The sequence below is a fragment of the Neovison vison genome, chromosome 3, assembly GCF_020171115.1.
Source record: "Neovison vison isolate M4711 chromosome 3, ASM_NN_V1, whole genome shotgun sequence".
Lineage (NCBI taxonomy): Eukaryota > Metazoa > Chordata > Mammalia > Carnivora > Mustelidae > Neogale > Neogale vison.
The window spans coordinates 57197671-57207700 of NC_058093.1; the positions used below are offsets into that span (position 1 = coordinate 57197671).

At 39.4% G+C, this 10030-nt stretch overlaps 1 pseudogene; it reads right to left on the reverse strand.

Annotated features, from left to right (window-relative positions):
- Positions 1-4257: 4257 nt before the first annotated feature.
- LOC122902522 lies at positions 4258-6529 on the reverse strand (annotated as a pseudogene).
- Positions 6530-10030: the final 3501 nt, after the last annotated feature.

A 10030-nucleotide genomic window follows, 5' to 3' on the forward strand; every position in this document is an offset into this window, starting at 1 on the left:
TTCCTCATATAGAGCTTATATGTATTTTGTTAGAATTATATCCAAATGTTTCTTTTGGAGAGTATTTCTTTTTGGAGATAATGTCAATGGCACTGAATTTTTAATTTTAAACTCCACGTTTTCATTTATACTAGAAAGCAACAGACTCTTGTATAATAATCTTATGTCCTGCAACCTTACTATAATCGTGTATTAGCACCAGGAGGTTTTTTTGGTTCTTTCAGATTTTTTACATAGACAGCCATATCATCTGCAAATGAAGACAGTTTTATGTCTTTCTTAATCTACATACCTTTCCTTTTCTTTTTCTTTCAAATTTCAGCTTTATTAAGGTATAACTGGCATATCATTGTAAGATATTTAAAGGATACATCATGTCGATTTTGTATATATATACAGCATGAATCTGTAAACCTTTTATTGCCTTATCACATTAGCAAGGAGTTCCAGAACAATGTTGAAAAGGAGAGGTAAGATGAGAAATCCTTGCATTGTACCTATTCTTTGTGGGAGAGCTTCAAATTTCTCACCATTAAGAATGACATAAGCTGCAGATTTTTTATATACTCTTTATCAAGTTGAGAATGTTCCTCTCTATTCCTAGTTTGTTGAGTCACAAACAGTCACAAACAGGTGTTGGATCTGGTTGAATGCTGCTTCTACATTCGATATGTTCATGTGATTTTTTATTTTTAGCCTGTTGGTATGATGGATTATATTAATTGATCTTTTATTTTTTTAAAGATTTTATTTATTTATTGGACAGACAGATCACAAGTAGCCAGAGAGACAGGCAGAGAGAGGGAGGGGGAAGCAGGCTCCCCGCTGAGCAGAGAGCCCGATGTAGGGCTCGATCCAGGACCCCGAGATCATGACCTAAGCCAAAGGCAGAGGCTTTAACCCACTGAGCCACCCAGGTGCCCCCTTAATTGATTTTTTAATGTTGAAACAGCCTTACATATCTGAGATAAACCCCACTTGATATATAATTTTTTATACATTTCTGGATTTGATTTAATATTTTGTCAAGGATTTTGGCATTTATGCTCATAAAAAATACTGGTCTCATGTTTTATTTTCTTGTAAGTCTTTGTCTGGTTTTGGGTAGTGCTGGTTTCACAGAGCAAGTTAAAAAGTATTCCCTCTGCTTCTATCCTGTGAGACTGTAGACAACTGGTATAATTTCTCCTTTAGATGTTTGGTACAATTCAGTAGTGAACCCATTTGGGCCTGCTACTTACTCTTCTGGAAGGTTATGAATTATTGATTCAATTTCTCTAATAGATATAGGCCTATTCAAATCTATTTCCTTGTGTGTGTCTTAACAAATTGGGTCTTTAAAGGAACTGGTACATTTCATCTAGGTCATCAAATTTCTGGGCATAGAGATCTTTATAGCATTCCTTTGTAATCCTTTCAATTTCCATGGAATCTGTAGTGATGTTCTCTCTTTTGTTTCTGACGTTATTAATTTGTATCCTCTTATTTTCCTTAGTTAACCTCAGCTAGAGACTTAGTGATTTTATTGAACTTTTCGAAGAACTGGCTTTTAGTTTTATTTTTTCTGTTGATTTCCTGGTTTTAGTTTCATTGATTTCTGTTCTAATACTTCTGCTTACTTTGGACTTTTTTTCCTGCTTTCCTAAGGTGGAAACTTATTGAATTTAGATCTTTTTTTTTTTCTAACATAGGAATTCAATGCTATAATCTAAGCATTGCCTTGTTACTTCCCACAAATTTTGATTATGCTGTATTTTCATAAAGTTTAAAATTTTTTAAAAGGTTTTTTTTTTAAAGATTTTTATTGATTTATTTGACAGAGAGAGAGAGAGACAGTGAGAGAGGGAACACAAGTGGGGGACTGGGAGAGGGAGAAGCAGGATTTCCTGCAGTGCAGGGAGCCTGATGTGGCACTCAATCCCAGAATCCTGGGATTATGATAGGAGCTGCAGGCAGACACTTAACAACTGAGCTACCCAGGCACCCCATAAAATATTTAAAACTTTTTTTGAGATTTCTTCTTCAACTTCTATGTTTAGAAGTATACTGCTTGATCTCCATGTATTTTAAGATTTTCTAGTTATCTTTTTGTGGTTGACTCCTAGGTTAATTCCATTGTGGTATCAGAGCAGACATTGTATTTCTATTTTAAAATTTGTTACTGTGTGTTTTATGTCCTAGAATGTGGTTTATCTTGGTGAATGCTCCATGTGAGTTTGAGAAAATATTCATTTTCCTGTTTTGGATAGTCTATATATGTCAATTATACCCTGTTGATTAAAAATGCTGCTGAGAATGTCCACAATAGCCAAACTATGGAAAGAAACTAGATGTCCATCAACAGATGAATGGATAAAGATGTCAAATATATACACAAAGGAATACTATGCAGCCATCAAAAAATGAAATCTTACCATTTGCGTCGATGTACATGGAACTAGAGGGTATTATGCTGAGCGAAATGTCAATCAGAGAAAGGCAATTACCATATGATCTCCCTGATATGAGGAATTTGAGAGGCAACGTGAGGGGTTTGGTGGGGTAGCGAAGGAAAAAATGAAACAAGATGGGATCGGGAGGGAGACAAACCATAAGAGACTCTTAATCTAACAAAACAAACTCAGGGTTGCTGGGGGAAAGGGAGTTAGGGGGAGGGTGGTTGGGTTATGGACACTGGGGAGGGTATGTGCTATGGTGAGTGCTGTGAAGTGTGTAAATCTGGCAATTTACAGACCTATACCCTTGGGGCTAAAAAAAATTATATGTTAATTAAAAATTAAAAATTAAAAAAAAAATGTTGCTGAGTTCAAATATGTCCTTACTGATTTTCTATCTGCTGGATCTATCCATTTTTGAGAGAGGAGTATGGAAGTCTCCAACTATGATAATGAATTCATTTCATTCTCTTTGCTTCATGCAGTTTGATGCTCTCTTGTTAGATGCACACATATTAAAAACTGTTATGTCTTCTTGAAGAATTGACCCCTTTATCATTATGTAATCCTCCTCTTTATCCCTAGTAGCTTTATTTACTTTGAAGTCTGCTTATAAGCATAATGCATATATATTTAAAATGAGTATCTTGTCGAAAACATACAGTTGGATCTTGTTTTTCTATCCATTCTGATGATATCCTTTAACTGGTGCACTCAGACCAGACATTCAACATAGCTACTAATACATTTGGATTACCATCTATTACATTTGTTACTATTTTCTATTTATTGCCCTTGTTCTCTGTTTTTTGTGTTTTTTTTATAGCTAAACAATAGTGCTTTATTGATAAAAGGTTAGTTTCAATGGATACAAAATTGCTGTGTGAAATAAGTTTTCAAAATACATTTCTATAGGTAAAGATTACCCCTTAGTAAAACAATTATCTCTAAGTGAAAGTACGTTTTTAGATTTGGGCAGCAAAACAGAGGGGGCCATAGACGTGAGAGGATATAGGTCTGCCCATCCAAATAGCCCTTATCATGTGACTAACGGCTTGCCCTAGCAGTTCTTGCAAACTTGGCAGGCGGGGGCTGCAGCCACCATGCACAACTGTGCCCCCAGCACTACCTTTTAAATGGCTTTTCCTAGTGTACTTAATGCCAACGTAACCCAGATAGCTGGCCTTACACGGAGGTGCTCTAAAGTCAAACACTTTACGTTTCCTCTTGATGGATCTTTATATGACTGTACCTGAACCTAAAGCTTCTTTATGCAACAATGAGAAGACAAAATTCTTGAGAACACCCGATTACTGTCTGTAGCCCGCCTCTGTGACTAACCCGTCTGGACCACGTCACTTTATTTTGGCCCAAGCAAAAACTCTTCCCATCTTCAGGTGAAGCATTTTCTGCATCTCTGCCCCTCCTGTTAGAGCTAAATGAAAACACAAAGCCAACACCTGCTCCCTCCAGGTGTCCTTTCACCTGTCACTTTCTGGGGACCAGTTTCCCAGTGTCAGTAGAAATGCTGAAAGAAGCAAGCCCCAGAGCCCCTCAGTGCCCCTTGGAGGGAAGGGAGCGGCGAAGGCCACAGAGCACAGAAAACCGATTGGACTGGTAGCATTGATCAGTTCCACACTATGGCACAGATTTGAAATGTCTTTCAGTCTCACCCAACACAACAAAGGATGTGACGGTAGCTGAAAATATACAACAGTCTGCACACAGAAAAATGATTGCTCCTATCTGCCTTTCAGAAAACTATTAAAAATTTTAGAGAACCAGTTAAAAGAAAGCCAACTCGGCATTCAGGCATTATGGGGTCACGAGCCTCAGGGCCCAGGACAGGTCTGGGTTCAGAGGGCTACCCTCCAAAGTACCCCGATTCTCACTGCTGAGGCAGATCTTACAAACCTATAGTTACAGAAAGCCCATGAGAGTGCCATAGAAAAATATAAAAAAGGCTGGTTTCTAAATATATCATTTATTAATTTTCCTTAAAAAAGTTATTTTTCATGTTAATTGAGTAAAAATCATTTATTGGCTCTGTGTGGGTAAGAATTGTTGCTGTAATATGAAAACTGGAGCTCACGGACACTCGCTGACATAGCGGAGTATTACCAGTATCAGTGGGGAACACTACAAAACGTGGCTTGTGGTGTTTTCTGCAGAGCAGCTTAAAAAATGACCTAGCATCAGAAGCCAAAGACTTAAAATTTGCCCCTGATTACCTGTTTTTAAAAGAGCTATTTAAGTATACACATACCGTATTAGATAATAATTCTGTTTTACTTGGTAAAAAAGCAAATGTGCAGATGAATTAACAGTACTGAATTACAGCAGCAAAACTGGTTTTAGGTATTGTGCTTGAAGCAAAGTGAAGCAAGGGAGAAGCGCCATCCTGGTGACCTGGCAGGTGAGTGCCCTGCAGATGCCAGCTCACCTTTCCCCATCACTGGGTCCACATTGCTAGCACCCAGGCACAGGCTGGCTACGTCCGGATGTTCTAGAAATGAAATCAAGAGTGCTCCTCAACAACTAGTCAGGCCAGCCAAATCAAAGAAATTCAATGTTAATTATATATAATGGCTGATCCTGGAAATCAGCGCCAACATTAGTGGTTAGTCAAGGTGGAAGAAATATGAAAAATGCAAGGTTCACCTCACAAAATTAAAGTATAACATAACAATGAAATACAAATGTTAAAAGCACTTCATACAAAACAACACATCAAAAGTTTAAAAAAAAATTAAATTCTCAGGCACAGGTACTGTAAAATGTGGATGGGCACCCTTCCAATGATCTCTCGGAAACACGCAGCTGTAGAATTCATGCGGAATGTTTTCTCTATCTTGCAAAGCGTTTTCTCACACATGATGCCCATGGGCCCCGCTGTCGCCGTCCCCACCCTGCATCTGCAGCTGCATCTGCGCCTGCATCCTGGCGATCATCTCCTGCATGCGGCGGAGCTCTGCTTCCTTCTCCAGCAGGACCTGGTCTTTATTCATGTCCTTGTTTTCCACTTTCCTGCCGCCTCTCTTGAGCCTCTCAGAGCGGAAGTTTTCATAGTGAAGGTCCTGAGTCACCTCTTGGAGATCCTGCATGTGGGTGATGAGATCGTCGACAGCTTCAGAAAGTCGTTGTGCTCCGAGTTCTCCACCTCCACAACGCCCCACGGGTAGAGGCAGCCTCTGACCTTCTTGCCCTTGGCTTCAATCAACTGACTGGATCCAACCACAGAGAATGGGATACTGGCCTTGAGAAGTCTAGTCTGCTCTTTAAAGTCCTCATCTTCATCTGATTCTGCATCAGGTAAGTGATAGATTTTGATGTTATGTTCTTCAATTTCATCCAGAATCCTCTTCTTCAAGTGCTCCCGTTCCTTCAGGGTGAGCGTGTCAGCTTTGGCAATGACAGGCACAACGTTCACCTTATTGTGTATTGCTTTCATAAATGCAATGTCTAAAGGCTTAAGTCCGTGTCCAAAGGGCGAGATAAAGAAAAAGCAGCAGTGCACTCTATTATCAATGATGTGCCGTCTGTTCAAGCCACGCTCGTCATGCAGGTACCGTTCAAACTGCTCATCGATGTAGGAGATGATGGTCTTAAAACAATCCCTACAGTTGATGGCGTCCCCATAGCCAGGCGTGTCCACCACTGTCAGGCGTAGCTTGACTCCTCGCTCCTCGATCTCCACAGTGGAAGCCTCAATCTGGACAGTTCTTTCAATTTTCTCTGCAGCTCTGGGGATGATTCTTTCTGGGTAAAGGTCAGTGAGGTACAGGCTGTTTATGAGAGTTGATTTTCCAAGACCCGATTAACCGACCACCATTAGTGTGAACTCAAAACCCTTTTTCACTGATTTTCGGTGAACTTGATTGGGAAGATTTACAAATCCAACATAGCCAGGAGTTTCTGGATTTATAAACTAGTTGGCTGTTGCTTAGACATCTTCAGTGAAGTTTCCTTGATCGATGGCGCCGCGAACCCGCCCAGTGCCCGACGATGCTGGCGCTCCGCCCTGTCCCGCCTGGTGCTCGGATCTTGTTCTCTGTTTTTATTGTCTTTCGCTGTTTTCTGCCTCTTTTAACTGAATGTTTTACATAATTCTATTTTCTCTTTCTTAGCATATCAATTATTCTTTTGTTTTTGCTTTTTTTACTGGTTACCCCTACCGTTTTCAATATATATTCACAACCAATTTACTTTCATGTAACAGTATACAACTTTAGAAGTAGTGTATCTCATCGTAACAAAATAATCCTAATTTCTTCCTTCCAGCTCTTATGCCATTGTTGTTATTCATTTTGCTTACATATAAGTACACAGAAGCACTTATTTACACATACACAGACACATACATAAGTACATATAACAATATATTGTTATACAATCCAATCAAGAAATGGGCAGAGGACATGAACAGACGTTTCTGCAAAGAAGACATCCAGATGGCCAACAGACACATGAAAAAGTGCTCCATATCACTCGGCATCAGGGAAATACAAATCAGAACCACAATGAGATATCACCTCACACCAGTCAGAATGGCTAAAATCAACAAGTCAGGAAATGACAGATGCTGGCGAGGATGCGGAGAAAGGGGAACCCTCCTACACTGTTGGTGGGAATGCAAGCTGGTGCAACCACTCTGGAAAACTGCATGGAGGTTCCTCAAAATGTTGAAAATAGAACTGCCCTATGACCCAGCAATTGCACTACTGGGAATTTACCCTAAAGATACAAACGTAGTGATCCAAAGAGGCACGTGCACCCGAATGTTTATAGCAGCAATGTCCACAATAGCCAAACTATGGAAAGAACCTAGATGTCCATCAACAGATGAATGGATCAAGAAGATGTGGTATATATATACAATGGAATACTATGCAGCCATCAAAAGAAACGAAATCTTGCCATTTGCGACAACATGGATGGAACTAGAGCGTATCATGCTTAGCGAAATAAGTCAAGCGGAGAAAGACAACTATCATATGATCTCCCTGATATGAGGGAGTGGTGATGCAACATGGGGGCTTAAGTGGGTAGGAGAAGAATCCATGAAACAAGATGGGATAGGGAGGGAGACAAACCATAAGTGACTCTTAATCTCACGAAACAAACTGTGGGTTGCTGGGGGGAGGGGGGTTGGGAGAAGGGGGGTAGGGTTATGGACATTGGGGAGGGTATGTGCTTTTGGGTAAATTGGAAGGGGAGATGAACCATGAGAGACTATGGACTCTGAAAAACAATCTGAGGGGTTTGAAGTGGCGGGGGGGTGGGAGGTTGGGGTATCAGGTGGTGGGTATTATAGAGGGCACAGCTTGCATGGAGCACTGGGTGAGGTGAAAAAATAATGAATACTGTTTTTCTGAAAATAAATAAATTGGAAAAAAAACAAAAAACAAAAAACAATATATTGTTATTATTTTGATCAAACTGCTATTAGATTAAAAAGAAAAAAAGTTCATATTTTACCTTCATGTTTCCTTCTTTGATGCTCTTTCTTTCTTCACATAGATATGAATTTCTGAGCTATATTATTTTCCTTCTCTGTAATGAATTCCTTTTGACATTTTTTGTAAGGCAGATCTATTGTCAACAAATTTCTTCAACTTCTGTTTGTCAATTTCTCCTTCAGGTCTTGAAGGTAATTTTACATGGTATAGAATTCTGCATTAGTGGGTTTTTTTCTCTCAATAGTTTAAATATTTCAGTTGACACTCTTGCTTGCTGGTTTCTGAGGAGAAATTTGGTGTAATTCTTTTCTTTGTTCCTTAGCTTTGCCTCTATGTTGTTCCTTTGGTTCCTATAAGGTGTTGTTTAACTCTGGCCTCTTTCAGAATTCTTTTATCTTTGATTTTCTTCAATTAGAAAGTGATCTGCTAAGTTGTAGTTTCCTTGGGCCTTTATCCTGCTTGGTGTTCTCTGAATTTCCTGGGTATCTTGTTTGGTGTCAATTTGGGGGAAATTTTCAGTCATTGTTTTAAATATTTCTTATTTTCTCTTTGAGATGGTCCCATTACACCTATGTTGCACCTTTTCTAGTTGTTCCACAGTCATTGGATATTGTGTTCTGGGTTTTTTTATACTTTTTGTTCTCTTTGATCTTTGGTTTTTAAGAGTTCTATTGTCATACACTGTAATTCAGAGATGCTTTCCTCAGCCATGTCCAGTGTACTAATAAACCCATCAGGGATGTTCTTCTTTTCTGTTACAGTGTTTTTTTCCCTATCTAGCATTGTTTTTGTTGCTGTTCTTTCTTACTATTTCTAAGTCTCTGCTTATTTTTCTTAGCCACTTTTGTGTGTTATCTAGTTTATTCATTAGATCTTTTAGCATATTAATCAATCATAGTTGTTTTAAGTTCCTATTCTGTGAAGAATATAGGTTAAGAATCTCAAACTTCAGAAAATGTGCATGATGTGAAATCAGGTTGCCATGTTAAAAAAAAATTACACAGGGACGCCTGGGTGGCGCAGTTGGTTGGACGACTGCCTTCGGCTCAGGGCGTGATCCTGGAGTCCCGGGATCGAGTCCCACATCAGGCTCCCAGCTCCATGGGGAGTCTGCTTCGCTCTCTGACCTTCTCCTCGCTTGTGCTCTCTCTCACTGTCTCTCTCTCTCAAATAAATAAATAAAATCTTTAAAAAAAAAAAATTAAAAAAAAAAAATTACACACACACACACACACACACACACAACAACAACAACAACAACAACAACAAAATTCCACCCAACTCTGCTATGTCTGGTTCTGATGCTCTCTTTAAATTGTGTGGTTTTTGTTTTGTGTTTTTTGGAATGCCTTGTAATTTTTTCTTAAGAGTCAGACATAATATGCTGGGGTAAAAGGAACAACTATAAATAAATCTTTAGTAACGTAATGGTGAGAGCAGGGAAAGGAAGCACTGTATAACGCCATGACTAGGTCTCAGTGTTTTAGTGAGCCAATGCCTATGGGCTGTGAACTTCAAAAGAGCTTTTCAGTTTTGTTTTGTTTTGCTTTCTTTTGCCTTAGGTGGGACAGGATGGCTAGAGTTGGCTGGAGTGGGTATTTTCTTCTGCAAGGAAGGCTAAAGCTGGCTATAATGGGGTATTTCTCCTACCCAGATTAGTTAGGCTCTGATAATACCTCAGCAGGTTAGGTTTTGGTTAACTAGCTTTTCCTGAAGGCAGGGTTTGTTAGGAACACAGTGATCCGGTGTATTTTCAAAATGGTTCCTTTTCCCCTTGCCAGAAGTCCAAGAGTTATTTACTTTGGGAATCTGTTCTAGCTCCTGAAGGTGAATCTCACAATATTGTGGCAGCCTATGGTTGGGTCTTCCTGGAGCTGTTATGTCTCAGAATTGTCTGCACTGAGCCTCCAGCAATTGCAACAATTACAGTTCACATTTTTCTACCCAGGCACCTGTTCCTGTGGTGGTTTCAGCTCCTGAGTCTCTACTCCTATAAGTCACAACTCATTGTATTTGTCTAGGATCTCCCATCTTAGGGGTAGTGTTTGCCTTGTATCCTTCTTTCTCTTAAAAAAAATTTAAGAAGAGCTGCTGATTTTTCAGTCTGTTCAGCCTTTTACTTGTTACGATGGAGTA